Here is a 16,003-nt window from a genome sequence, read left to right as displayed (position 1 = left end):
ATTGAAAAAGTAGATCTGTAGGCCTACGCTGTATCTTTTATCGATTGAAAAGTTGTTAAAATTTCTTTTGTTTTTGTAACAACTACAATGCAAACAAATTAAATTGTTGTAAAATAAACAATGTGTGTAAACAACAATATGGCTGTCGCGTTAAAGTTAAACGTTATTTAACTTTTTAGGGACGACGCGTGTCCCAACGTGCCACTCTACGGACCGTATATGCCGTGGCCTTTACGTGTAAGGACCCAAATACATACGGTTCGTTGTGAGTAGCGTCACGCGAAGTGATGACAAGTTTGTTCTTGAAGTTTTCATGTGGTTGTTGTAACGGGGCACTTAACAGACCGTATGTGCCGAGGCATTAATAAGAATCTTCATGTTTTAACAATTTTTACTTTTTTACACTTTTTACAGCGTTCCCTTACTTAAAATCCATAGAACTGATATGAGAGCCGTTCACAAGTTCTACTACTTTTGCCACTTTTTTCATTTTAAAAAGTATGGGAACAGACCATTTAATACATTACAGATATATTTTTAGTAATATTCATTGAGCTTGAATCTTCATATTCATTGAAAACATATATACAATAGGGTTATGACTTTTTTACAACCTCATATCCCTGTATCATAGCGTGATGAGTTTTGCCATAAGATTACATAAAATCTTAATTATGAGGTGATTCGGTGAAAAAACCTCACGCACAAAATGATTTTAAAATTTGAATTTATCAAAATTATGGACAATTTTTTGAAGTCACTGAAAACAGATATATAATTGAAAATAAACTTTAGAGCCACATGAAATAATTAAAATTACATAAAATTTATTTCTGACTATTTTTTTTTTAATTCTGAGAATCGTAAAAATGTCGTAAACGCTTTTATTCAAAAATATAATTTTTTAACAAAAAACAAAAAATTTTAAATGTTTTCAAAGTGACTTTTTTGCGACTTTTTTAAAATTTGAATGAAGCAAATGTTATTATAGTTATTAGTAGGCTCATATTTATTCATTGGTGCAACAAAAAATAGTTTTTTGAAAAAAAAAATTTTTTCATTTCATATATTTTTTCAAAAAATTATTTTTTTTTAAATCGATTTGTGCGTGAACTTTTTTTATATTTCAATTGAATAAACGATAGTATAGTGATTAATAGGCAAAAGTTCATTCATCCCTGCTACAGGAAATCATTTTTGACGAAAAATGTCAAAAAGTCATAACCCTAATATACAAAATCGCTTAAAAGTGTTTAACTTAGGCTTACTTTCATTTATAACAATATGCGGTAATACGAAAAACGAAAGCACTATAGTCCATAAAATTTTCTCTTTAATGTAGGCTATAATAAAATATTACCGTAATTCTTGTACATTACATTATTTCATGCCTTTACTACTTGTTCCTGTACACGTTGTGGTTTGTTGTTATATAAATTGCTGCAATCTTATGTATAAGAATGGGTATGATACAAAATTTATTTTATTGATTTATTTACAGCCCAATCTTGAATGAAAATTCCGTGAAGAATTTCTCTCTTTTCCCTTCTTTGCTATCACAAACAAAAAATCCGCACGGAAAAAAATTCCGATGGAGAAAAAGTAGGTATCATGAACGCTCTCAAACATGTGTTTTCCCCCAAAAAATCTCCCTTGCAAAACTGAAGGGAGTTTACAAAAAATCGTAGTATTTCCCACAAACTTTGTACAAAACATGCAAAATAAACACTGTTGTTGAGATTTTATACTAAAATCTTTTACTTGTGGTTGGAAATTTATTAAAAATTTAACAAATTTTACAAAATAACATCACTTTGCAAACTCTTCAATTTTTGTACCGATCAACGATGGGATGAGAGAAGTTTGGACATACAAAATTGTTGCACAACAATTATTGAAAAAACACTGGATAAAAGCATATTTTCAATTATTTCTATTTCAGAATTCGTATTTTTTCAATTTTTGCCATTATTTAATTAAAAACACTCGTTTCTAACACATTCATGATAGTTCCATAGCACAATGGAGTCAATTGCACTGTCTTCTTAGAAATTTCCAATCACATCTGATGTTTTTCATAATTAGTAACTTCTTCTGAATGTCTTTGATGTATAAAATTTTAAAATTTTTTCTTTGTTTTCACAACAATTAGGGCACACGAGGTATGAAAAAGACCCTTCAGTGCTGCCAAATTATTTTTATTTTTCTCACATTTTTCATGATTGGAGGAATGTTCTCTCGAGAAAAATCTATTCCGCGAGAGTTGTATTCCGCAAGAATATTCATGATTGGGCTGTTAGTTTTATTATTATTCACTTTTATTTTACATATGTCCGTGTTTAGACACACAGGAAAGTAAATTCAGTTTTTAGGCAATAGGGGGTAGGAAAGAGTATTGAGGAGCTCTTTCCTCTCCGCTCTCTCCCAAAAACTCAATTTACTTTCCCGAGAAATTTGTGTGTCTAAAGACAGACTATGTGTGGATCAATAAAACACTTTTAAAGACCTTATGTAAAAATGTTAAGTGATGCCAAGTTTTCTATTGAAGTTTTCGTGTAGTTGTTATTTAACGCATTATACCTCGTTTGCATTGGAGCGTTTTGCCCCGGTTACACTTAACCGGATTAACCCAGTGGGTTTGGGTTTCAAATGTCAATTCCATATCACAAACGTCAAATAAACCCTCATGAAGTGGGTTAAACCCGCAAAAAACTAATGTAACCGTACTATAACCTCCTTCATGAGGATTTATTTGCTTAATCCGGTCAAATCTGACCAGATTTACCATACAAACTTAAATCCTTTCACGACTGGGCCGATTGTGCCGAGCGCTTATGAACGGAACGCATATACCTATATGTACATGTGAACTCTCCACAATTTCCAAGAAAAATCATTATAATAAGTAATTTACAATGTTGGCAACATTTCATTTCTGTAAAATATATCACTCTTGTAAATGTACCTAAAGTTTACCAAGCCTGCACATCCTTAGGAGATGTGTATATGTACTATGTATCTGAGCATTTTTCATTTTCCATACTTACGTATATAGTGTAGTGTATTTATTCCATAGGCCATAGCCGTAAGGTATAATGGGTAATTATTTTAAATTTATTACTTTCAAGGATTTCCTTTTTAACATTTATTTTGTGTGTGCCGCTTGTGTATTGTAGTGTGTGTGTGTGTGAGTTAGTGGCATTCGGTTATTATTTTTTTCCTCTGCTATTACCGTTTCCTCTACCTACCTACATATATTTCCTTTTCTTATTCTGTTTTACTGTATGTAATCGAGTACCATTTTATAGGTTTACGATGTGAAATTGTGCAAACATAAATATTGAATTTCTTTCAATGACATTTAATTTGTTCCTGGCAATTTTCTTTTATTGTCTAATACAAGAAGGGAGACTCTTTATCACTTGAACATTTGAAGGCTTTTAAAATACATAATTATATTAATAAAAAGATAAATATTAAACGTTCCGTCATGTGAACAATATAAAATAATAATTTTAAAGCAATATTTAAATTTACCCGCAAACTGGACATTCTATTTTAATCTCTGTGTTTATTGTCGCTTCCCAACTTTAACCACCACTTTATGTAAAATACTTGCCACTCAAGTTGTTTTAGTTGATGTAGTTTTTGTTTTAAGTTTCTTTGTCTTTAATGCATTATATGTATTTTGTTTAACGTAATGCACTTTTTAACTTAACGTCAATATGTCAAATTGATAAAAACAAACTGCAAAAAATACCAAAAGAAATAATGATTGTAAAGTGGCTCTAGAAAAATGCATGGGGTTATGAAAAAAATAGAGTTGCCAACAAACTCAACAAAATTATTAAGATTTATATGAACATGACATAATATAATACATATGTACTTATGTTGAAATGTAATGTTTAACTTTCCTCTGGAACCGATTTTGCCATAAAAATCACTGGTGTGTTTTGATATTTAAAAATATTTGGCAATCCTTTCCCCATGCCATAACCATTTTGCATTAAAAATATTCATTGAATAACTTGGTATTTATAAAATACTTGGTACGACAACTATCTGATATTGTGACGCTTGAATTTTCTCATTGTTGTTTTATTTCTGTTGCCATGAATTCCCTATGCAAATACTAATAACAATAATAACAACAAACAGAAACTGAAATAATAATTTGCATAATGTTAAATGTTAACTAAATAGTTTTCATTTTTTTTCTTGTGACTTTCAATATTGCCAAATAAATTTGGAGGAAAATATATTGTACAACAAAAAGTGTGTCTGCGTACTCGATAATTTGTAATAATTATTATAAATGTTTCAAATTTTGACAGTTGTATAAAGGAAAAGATGCTGAAAAAATAGTTTAAGCATCATTTAGTAAGTAAAAAGACACACCAAAAATTAGATTTCAGTTATTGTTGGGAGTTGAACAAAACATTCTATTCTAAATGCTTTCTTCATGAATTTTATTTCGATAAAACACTTATATGTAAATGGTTGATGTAATAGGTCATTTAGATATGACCACATTAGCCGGATTTAGCGCATTATCAGTTTGGGTTTCAAATGTCAATTCCATAGCGTAAACGTCAAATAAATCCTCACAAATAGGTCAACCCGGCAAAAAGCTCTAATGGAAATGCCGTTTAAGCACTGGATTTGACAGTTGAAACCCACTGCATTAACTAAATGCAGTTATATGTAAACGTACTTTGTAAATCATGAAATAAATTAATATAGAGTCTGACCGCTTATTTACACTGCCACATAATATAATGTTTTAGTCAAATACGTTATTGATTTGATAGATATTTGATGGAAATAATCTTTCATTAAAGTAGTTTTGTGCAACTACGGCCTAATGGCCCCGGCACATACGGTACGTTGTGCGTTGCGCAGGGATGGAAAATTCAGTACAATAGTACTTTTTTCAGTACCATTTCACTACAAAAAGTACCGAAGTACCCCCGCGGCCAATTCAGTACCATTTCACATATCTGGTCTAGAAAAAATTTACATATGTGGAACTAAAAATGCAAAATTCAAGATTAAAATTTCTAGAAATTTAAAAAATCTGGATGTATGTACCTTCATGTTGGGAATATACCAAAATATGAAACGATATTGATTATATTCTTCTTGGAGCTTTTCCACCTTTTGAGAATCCGTAATATCAAGTTACAGTCACTACGGTAGACTAATTATTTAAAGAACTTCACATCGGCCGGTATCGAAGTACATGAGAACCTGCAATTCCTCGTTTATGGGGTATATTAGTTGGCAAACTATCGATAGTCTGACTATTGTTTTGATTACTGACGAAAAACAAAACAAAACATCGATAGTTTGTCAGTTCTAGGCTATTTAAAACGTGCATTTATACCCACATTCTCCATAGGAATATTTTATACGCATACCGAATACAAAGCATCTAATTTCAGTAATTTCGATGAGATAGATAATGAGGCTAAAACTTTTAAAATACCGTTCTATGGGGGGCTATATCAGAATGTGGACCCGCACTGACAAATTTCTGGGGGACGAAGACGCAACGAAGACTAAATACCAAATTTCAATAATTTTAGTATAATAATGTGGCTCAAACCTTCAAAATACCGATAATCGGGAGGTACCGTTATATGGGAGCTATATCAAAACGTGAACCGATAGAGCCCATTTTCAATACCAAACTTCCTAGGAGTAATTGAAGTTTCTGTAAAAAAGCTCCATATTAAATATTGAGAGCTGTATCTTGAATTTAACAGACGGATGGACCTGGTTATATACTTTATAGGGTCTCCAACGAATATTTCGATGGGTTACAAACGGAATGACAAAGTTAATTATACCCTCCATTATGGTATAAAAATATAGACCATTCTGCAACATTCTTCAGATTTCATAGATATAAGCCTATGTTGTAGTTTTTTTTTAACTGAACAAAATGTTTTTATTTTTTCCTTAAAGAAATGATTAAAAAGTACCTTTTCAATGAAAAAAGTACCATTTTAGTACTTTTCAAGATCTATTTAACAGGTCACGTCAGTAGCACAACAACAACTCTATTTTGGCCGAAAATTCTTCAATATGTCAAAATGTTTGTTTACGTTTTCATACAATTTATTCACAATAACAAAATATTTGACAGATTGAAACCAATCAGCTGGCCGTTTTACGCCACCTTATAATTTCATCATGGTACTTTTGGAAATTTTTAATTTTCAATCCCTGGCGTTGCGTCACGGGTTAGAAACAACAACCACATGAAAAAGATGTAAGTGATGCCAAGTTTGTTCTTGAAGTTTTCATATGGTTGTTGTAACGTGACGAACAACGTACCGTATGTGCCGGGGCCATAAGGCTATGTTTACATTACTACCATAATTTGCTATACAGTGTACATATTGGTGTATATCATCTCGTGACTGGATTTTATATCCTGTACCGAAACATAATAACGATAGCTGACAACAGGTCTGTCTGGTTACACAAAAGTTTGCAACAATCTGTACAAATTGCTAAAGAATGTTATCTGTTAAATCACTTTGTTTACAGTTCTTCATTGAGAACTTTCAAGTCTTTGATGGAGAAATTTTTACTAGCAAGTAGCCAGACACAAATTATGATACATTTGCACAAAAACTTGCATCTCTATTTACAAAGTGCCACGAAATGTCAAAATATTATTATGTATGTTAAAGGTATCTAGAAATAATTCATTTTGTTTCCAACTTTCAAGAAGCAAAAAGTAAAATGTAATTTACACTACCAACTAAAACACATGGTTTCCCCAAACATCATTTATTTGACAAATAGGAATTGACAACTTAAATTATGCGTTTGCATTTTAACAATACATATATTTTCGTGATTTACTTATAAAAAATACATTACTGTTTTATATTTTTCATATTATTGATTATTTTATTTATTTCCAAAAAAAAAAAAAATCAAGTGGTTAACACGCAGCTTGTGTCAAGTAACATAAAAATCAGACAAACATATGCATATATATTTGTAGCAGACAAACAGACATCCACTTTAGCACAAACTCATTTTTTGTTCAAAGTGCACGAGTTTGAAAAAAAAAAACGCTGAGAAGGATGAAACGATAAACATAACATCAAACGTGCACAACATCTTTTGGATGCAGCGAATCTAATGAATCAAACGAGGAACCGAAACAAAAAATAGAGACATTTTTACTTCAATGTTCGTCGTTTGTCGAATAGGATAAACTCATGCGTTGAATTAAAGCAGCATTTTTACTTTCAAATTTAATTGCAATGCAAAAAATACAATAACACCAACATAAATATAGCATTAACAATAAAAGAGAACTAAAGAAAAAATACATTACACAAAAACAAAACATGTGTTTCCTCGGAGCATACTTAAGTATCTGTACGTATGTTTTATACGAACATAAAACAAGCATAAACTCAAAAAGTGTCAATTAATTTTGATATCTGAACCATTTGACACATGCAGGGTAAATTATTGCATTCACACATTCAAACGTCGTCGTCGTAGCGACATAAGACGAATGAGAGAACAGAAAACCTTGCAGGCTTTTTGTGTTTGTTACACACTACACTTACTGTGATAAGTGAGAGGAGGTTAAGATTTTGTATAGATTTTTTACTTGGCAGACTTTATTGTTGCCTTGTAAGCTATAAGATCTACAAATGAAGATCAAGAATTACAAATAAAATTATTCATAGGCACACTCACATACTTTTGTATGATATAGAAAGTACGTAAGGGTCATCAATGCTCACGTACCACGTCATTAACCAAATGTATGTTTAATTTTTTAATAAAGCTGCTCTGTGTACTTCCTATTTCAATCGTGGGAGACGAAAATCAACTTTATGCCCCACATTAGGGTGGTGGAGGTGATAGATGCCGGTCATATGGTGAAATTACTGGTCTTAATGGCAGGAAATGACTTTAATTCAATCAAATTTGATTTCCGGAAAACTACCAAAAATCTTGACACATTGAAATTCCAAAAGTAACACATATTTATGGTGATCAATTTAAGTGTCAAGTATATAATCAAAATAGAATTCATAAGCAAATAACAATTGAGTTAATCAGTCTTTAAATAACTGACAGTCACTGCATTAGGTTTTTAATAAAACATCCGGAACAATAAAGAAACAAACATTAATAATGAAAATTTCGAAAAAAGAAACAAATGCTTTCATATAGTATGTTTACATTACAAAGGAGTTGGCAACTAAAATTATGTGTTTTATTAAAATCCGTTTGATGTAAATACGGCTTTAATCACCACAAACTCTCATTAAAACGCCTGTACACTTAAACGCATTTTACACTTGCATTTAAAACAGATGTTTTCGGAAATTACGTCATTTATTTGACAGATATTCTATGGAATTGACAACTTAAATGACGATTAAGTGCATTATCTCGATTTATTTGACACATATTGAATAAAAATGACAACTTAAATCCACTGAATTTGCTAAATCCAGCTTTATCTAAACGTGCTGCAATCTTACTTAAATATTCTTTCAGAAGTTGTCTTCTATTGAAGTTCTATTACATGTCGTTATGATAGTCCATATTTACATTAGGCGATTTTCCTTGCGGCAATTGTCAGTTTGTCGGTGAGAGGGGGTGTTTAGAGGCAAAGGGTTACCATATGCCTCACCTCTCTCTCCTACAAATTGACAATTGCCGCAAGGAAAATCGCCTAATGTAAATATGGACATATTACAACACAACAAAAATTATATATTTTAATTTACACATAACAAAATAGATAGAACTCTAATCTCTAGACTTTATCTATCTATTTGTCTTTCTTTATTTTTCGCTTGTCTTAATTAACAACTGCAACAACAAACCGCTGTTTTCATTAATGAAAATAAGTATGTATACTTTTTTATAACATTTTGAAAACAAAACAAAAAACGGCTGTGGCAATTAGTTGTGTTTACATGTTGATAACCTCTAGTTTATTATGTTGATTATTATTATTATTTTTTTGTTGTTTTGTTTAATTTTCTAATTGTTTACAAAAGTGCATTTTATGTTCAGCAGAGCAAAACGTAAAACGATGCCAACAACTATGGCGGCGACGAGGAATTTATTTAAAGGTTTCTTGTAATTAATTACGAAAAAATATACATTTGATAAATTGTTCTTTTTTATTTAGTTGCAAAACACAACTCAGACATATACACAAACATATGAGTTATTAGAAAATATGTTAAAAATATTGTGTATTTAATAGATTACTTTTGATTGTGTAATCAGGCATTTACAGAAGACAGCTTGGCTGGGCAATGTCAAAAATTCAATCATTATTTACTAATACATTTCAATATTCGCATATTCAATGCTTTGAATATTTCTTTCACAGAAATTGAATTAATTGTAATCTTTGGAAGACTTTTTTAAATTAATACGTGATCTGCATTGTCCTGTAATTTGTCTCAAAAGTGATGCCAAATTTGATTATGGGGATATTTAGATGGATATTAAGTGACATTTACATCAAACAAATTATTCGCCTTAAAATGTACAATTGGATTTTCAGTAATGTGTATTAATTTACATAAGAATGTATAAACGCATATTATATATACATATTTAATTATACTAATCTCTGTCACAACACACACACGTACACTTCGAAACGGCTACTTGAGTTCATCAGTAGTTCACTCAACTTGAAAACTAATATGAAACGATTGGAAACAGTAGTGAAGTAGTGTGAGCAATTTATTTATTGAATAAAAACAATATAAATAATACACAATCGGAAATTGTTCGCAGTGTCAGTAGTTCCATTACGTTTTAAAAATAATTTAGGCGTAAATTTGTAACAGGATTTTTTCAACGAGAACCGGAAGTAAAAAGAGTTCATTATGGTTATGTCTTAAAACCAGCATTTACATAAATAATCAATCAAATGATAAATCAAAAGGATTTTATTTGAAATTAAAGATAACGAATTAAGTTTAACCTAAAATACATAAATATCTGCTTTTATTTCAATTCTCCAGAACAAATATATGACACAAAATAACACCTACTTTTACTACCCACAGCTTAATTATGTATTTACGATCGCTGACAGTGCCGTTGAAAGTGAGTTTATTTTTTATTACAGCCATAAAACATACAAAAATACTGCAGATAATAAAAGAATTAATAAAACTCCAAAGTAAAATACATATTTAAAATTTTATTTCCCAAAAAGAGGTGAAGGATATAAACCACAGTTAACTACCCCCAAACTGTTTCCAAGTAAATTTTTCTTAATAGATTTAATTCTCAAAAAAGTATTTTTCTTAAATAATTAAAATTAATTATATTTTCCAGGGCAGTTGTATTTGGGGGGAGTGGGTTTGGAAAACTACAAAACAGAAACAATTGATTTAAATTATTTGCTTGAGTTATTTTCTAAAGACAAATGTTTAATTTAATGCATAAATTAAGCAAAACACAGTAACAATACAACGAGAAAAGCGCAAATATTGCTAAAATACTGGTTCAGCGAATAAAAAGACCGGGCAACTACAACAAAAAACCCTGAAATAATTACATTTAATTATAGTGATTTTGTATTGAGATTATTTCAGTTTCAGTTTTTCTTCCACGAATCCGGGTGAATCACTCTCATCTATCTATGGTGGTATTCATTCGTAACATCATCAGACAATACGACGAACCGGAGAGTAACAAGGCAACGGTGCTGAAAGGAAATGCCTCATTAACATGACAATGGACGACGTATAGATACAACCAACATAGCTGCATGAAATGGGATGTTTTATTTAATGTTCACATTTTGTTTTGATTTCATTCATTATGTGTTTGTGCATGTATTGTTTCTTCTTTTTTTTTTCTTTCTTTTTAATTTATTTCTTGTGAGATTGTAAATGTCATAAAAACTACTTTTTTTCCTACAATGTTGGTAATTTGTTTGCTTTATGATATTTGAAAGTAATTGAGTTTTCTAAAGAGAGAAATAGCAAATCTAATTTTACTTTGTAAACATGTATTATTTATAGAAATGTGAAAAACAAATTCAAAATTTCTTAGGGGCCAATATTAAAATGCCATTTATGTACATTAGATCATAATCGACTTGTGTATCTTGATTTATTCTCCATAAAATATATGAAATTATACGTCAAATAAATTATCATAAAGCGATTATCATAATGTGAATGCTAATGTAAACGCAGTCTAAGAATTACAATCAAAAAGTCTAATAATAAGTTTACATTTTACGATTCCAAGTGTCAATTCCATTGTTTAAACGTCAAATTAAATCCAATGGATTTCAGATGAGTTTCCATTTGACCTATACGCAAAGGAATTGACAGTTGAAATCGAGTGGATTTCGAAAAAGTAAACCAAGCATAAGTTCACACTAGAGTGGTTTTAACGTCTTTTTAACAATGTCACGTAGTACAACAAGACTATTTTGCTTGAAATTCCTGGAAACTGTCAACAATTTTTATTTTATACAATTAATTCCCAATAACAATAAATTTGACAGATTGGGTCAGCTGCTCTTTTACGCCACCTTATAATTGCGCCATGAGCGGTTTCATTGACACATTAGGAGTTCATTTAAACTTTTTTATGAGGATTTATTTGGCGTATATTTAATAGAATTGACTTTTAAAACCCAGTGGGTTTGTTAAATGCGATTATATATAAAGGTACAATTAGATCGAGTTACCCAGTAGATAATGTCATGATATTAAAGTACGTTTACATGTAACTGGATTTATGCGATCCAGAGGGTTTCAATTGTGAATTCCATTACGTATACGTCAAACAAATCTCAAAAGGAAGTTAACACAGCAAAAAGCTCTAATGTAAACATGGTTTTACTTTAGCATGGAACTTGATATAAGCCGATATTCAGACTAGGGCGTTTCAATTTAAACATTTTACTTCAAACAGCTGATTGATTTCTAATGCCAGTTTATAACCAATAAATCAATTTTAATGTATACATACATATTTATGTGAAATAATTATTGGAATCAATTATAAAAATAATAACATCTACAAGATATTACAAAAATATGTTCAAAATGATAGCATTTAACTGCAATCACATTGGTATGTTGTTACTATACTGATGAAGAAGATGCGCGCATTTTTCCTTCTTTTCTTTCTTTGTACACGCGTGCGTGCTCAACGTCATCGTATTAGTTGCGATTGTATGCCGTTCAGTCGGCGTGTTGTTGTTGTCGTTGCAGAGCAATAAATAACGATTATTTCAATAATTGCATTCAATTTATTATTATGGCAAAGATAATTTAATATAAATGGATGTACGTGACCTCAGCTTAATGTTATGTTATGTGTCGGTTTGTACATCACTATCGACGCCTGTATCTGAACTCTCTGGAATACGGAATACTTTTGTAACTTCAATTGCAGCAAGATGCTGTCGCGTTCCCTGCAAACATGAAACCAATAATAACAACAGCAAAAAGTGGAGACGAGGAAAATGTTTCCAGATTGAATAAAAAAAGTAATTGAAAAAATCTATATCTTGCATTACAAAAGTAAGAAAAATAAATCTAGACATCACTTTGTATGTATAGGTACATGTGTATACGTAAAGTTAACAAAAGTATTTGAACAACTAAAAAGGCAGATTATTAAACATTTAATATTGGAAAAAAACATAAACAAATATCAGCTGACTACAAATTTTAGGATACGTTTACACCGAAGTTTATATTCTATGGAATGGACAATTTAAATGACGAGTTTTACTAATACCCGTTTAAGAATTGTAATATGAACACTTGAGTTTTTTTTTTCAAATCAGAGTTTATTCAATGAGAATATTTGCAGCGTTTTTTTAACATTTTGTAATTTTATATTTATAATTTATAAAAAGACACACATTACATTAACTTTGGTCGTAACATGTAATTGACAATAATTTATAAATAATGGTTATTAGCTCTTATTGCAAACAAAAAGTGGAAAAAATACCAATGTTATAATTAACAAAATGCCAAAAGGCATAAAGTTAGCTACAAGCAATAGAAGACTACAGACATACCGACGACATTTATTATAGAGTTGTTGAAATTTGAGTTGGTTGTTTGAGTTTTAAAATTAAATGTATTTAATCACGACAATTTATAGCTTATAACTACTTAAAATGTGAAGAAATATAAACATGTGGATTTTTATTAAAGAGTGGAATTGTAGTAAACTATTTTATTTCAAAAAATGTACTGAAGTTATTTGTATCAAAGATATATATTTTGCAGCATATTTATATCAAATTATTTTCTAAATTTAACATATTCTGTGGCAATAGTTGTTTCATTTGCAGGAAAATCGTCATGCATTCGCAACACAATGCGAAATTTCAAGCATAATTTAAGTAAGCACAAACAAAGGGGTTGAATGCAAGGGAAACTTGGCATCACTTGTACTATTTTATGTGTGGTTGATTGGCAATTTTACAAAACAAATTATCCCTGTTCCTTTACGTGCAAGAATCTTCAAGTTTTACGACTATTTACTCAAAAAACGTTCCTTTACTTCAATCAGCATACAATTGAAATGAGAACAGTTCATAACTTTTTTACCACTTTAAAATGTAAAGGAATAGACCAATTGTTTTATCGTGCGAATTCGTAAACAAGACTTTATATTAAACTTGTATAATTAAGTTGTGAATTATTGACAAATGTCATGGCGAATGATCTACCAAATATGCCACATATCAACGCCTTGTTGAAATAAATGGCTTTGAAATTGGGAATTATAAGTTCTTTTATTTGGTCTGTTCCTTTACTTTTTATATGCAACAAAATCATTATTTGGAAAGGCATTACAATAAAACTTGAGGAAAAAAAAGCTCGTTTGCACTTAACCGGATTTAAAAAACTCAAATGTCAATTACATAGTTCAAACGCCAAATTAATCCCCATAAAGAAGGTTAACCCGGAAAAAGCTCTAATACTATGTTTACATTTACGAAATCCACTCGATTTCAACTGTCAATTCCTTTGCGTATACGTCAAATGAAAGCTCATCTGAAATCGATTGGATTTCATTTGACGCTTGAGCAATGGAATTGACATTTCAAATCGAGTGTATTTCGTAAATGTAAACTTAGTGTAATTCAAACGCCGTTTAATATCCTTTTTTGAAATATTTCAGCAAAACAAGTTTTTCATTCTCATGGCCATTGCAATTTACAATGATTTATCACTGACAACTGATGTTAAATCTGAAGCTATGCATCCTAAGATGAAACTGGTATACACAAATGCTATTATCTTTATTTATGAGTATTACGTCCGAAATGATCCCCCGCTTTAATAAATGCAATATCGTCATTAACAACATTAATAACGTAATCAAGCTAACATAAATTAATACCTCTGTCCGTCGACTATAGATATTTATGCTTAAATGTAGAATTGTGGTAGTAGTATATGCCTCCCTTCCTTCATATACCAAAATTCATGGGGCAATTTTATCTGTCTTGAATGAATAAAAAGCAATAATTACAATTTTTTCTGCTGTTTTCTTAATTGTTTACTATTTATAACGTGTCCGAGGGACCTTGAAATAGTGCAACGCCTGCATTCATAGCCAATATGCAATAATAACGACGACAACTACAACGAACGACGGACGGTGGTCGTGAATGCCATCAGAGGAGCCCCTGTAATAATCAGATATAATAATAATGAACAAACAAACGAATGAAACAACAAAAACCAATCCACAACACGACGCTTGGAGAGTGAAAAAGAATACACACTACATACAATAAAATGAAAAAAAAAAATAACAAAACAAAGAAAGGAGAAGCAAAAATTGCACAAAAAACAACAAAGTACATAAAATAAACTGCATTCAAGAGATAAAACAAAGAACCACACACAACTATTCTACACCAACAAGACCATGGCCAGCGCCAACCTTATCTTTAGGAATTGGCATCTGCCTTAAAGATGGCTGGATTGGGCGGGCGTACACACACAGAAAATTATATCAAATTTAGAAAAACTATAAAAACGATCAAATTCAATTAACATAACATTAATTTTAATTCGACGTGACAGATTTTCCCGCCCCAACTGTGGACATTATTGAATTATTTCTTGTTGTATAGGTCAGTTTTATAGGGATTATCTTATTATACGATATATGATTCTCAGAGATAAATAAGAATCATGTACCCTCTTGCTTTTTGCCAGGTTAACCTTCTTTATGAGGTTTTCTTTCGTGAACAAAACATCTCTAGTTGCAAGTACGTATGCCATAGCGCTATAGCATTAGGTCTGTACGATAACTCAAAAATTTGTACAAATATGTGCGAAGTTATCGAACAGGCCTATTGTCGCAGTTAACTAGGCAGCACTTTTACGTGTGTTTACAAAAGATAAGACAATTCATTTCACTCATTTAAGCCGTAAACACATCCAATGTTTGAGTAAAGTTTTGTGTCATTTCTGGTAGATGAATAAAAGACAAAGTGCTGCCAAGTTTCAATTTTTCATTATTCTTCTACCAGAAATGACAAAAAAACTTTAATCAAACGTTGGATGTGTTTTCAGCTTTACTGTAAAGGTTTAATCCATCTGAAGAACAGCTGATCTCCGGACTACCTGTCGAAATATATTACCAATGGTAAACAAATTATAAAGAAATTTTAATGTTTGGTTGAGTTTTGAGCATCTGGTGTAACACCATATTATTGCATCATACATTAATCGTATCCAAAGTAACAAATTAAAACTGAACGCAAATTCCTTAAGGACTCGGCACATATGGTCCGTTTAGTGTCGCGTTTCAACAACCACATGAAAACTTCAAGAAAAAACTTGGCATCACTTGCACATTTTTCATGTTGTTGTTGTTCCTGACGCGTGACGAGACTCAATACCGGGAACCCAATTTTGTTATTTTCGCAACAGTTTGATCTAATATTCCTTGTATTTTATCT

General features: G+C 30.8%; 1 protein-coding gene across 16 annotated transcripts in view; it reads left to right on the top strand.

Moving 5' to 3' along the window:
* Positions 1-16,003, top strand: part of Tet (Ten-Eleven Translocation (TET) family protein) — a 344,582-nt gene that overhangs the window by 288,785 nt on the left and 39,794 nt on the right. The gene's annotated exons all lie outside the window — the stretch shown is intronic.

Source organism: Musca autumnalis, unplaced genomic scaffold, assembly GCF_047663935.1.
Source record: "Musca autumnalis isolate F117 unplaced genomic scaffold, ASM4766393v1 scaffold_4, whole genome shotgun sequence".
NCBI lineage: Eukaryota > Metazoa > Arthropoda > Insecta > Diptera > Muscidae > Musca > Musca autumnalis.
This window is presented reverse-complemented; position numbering and strand designations above follow the sequence as displayed.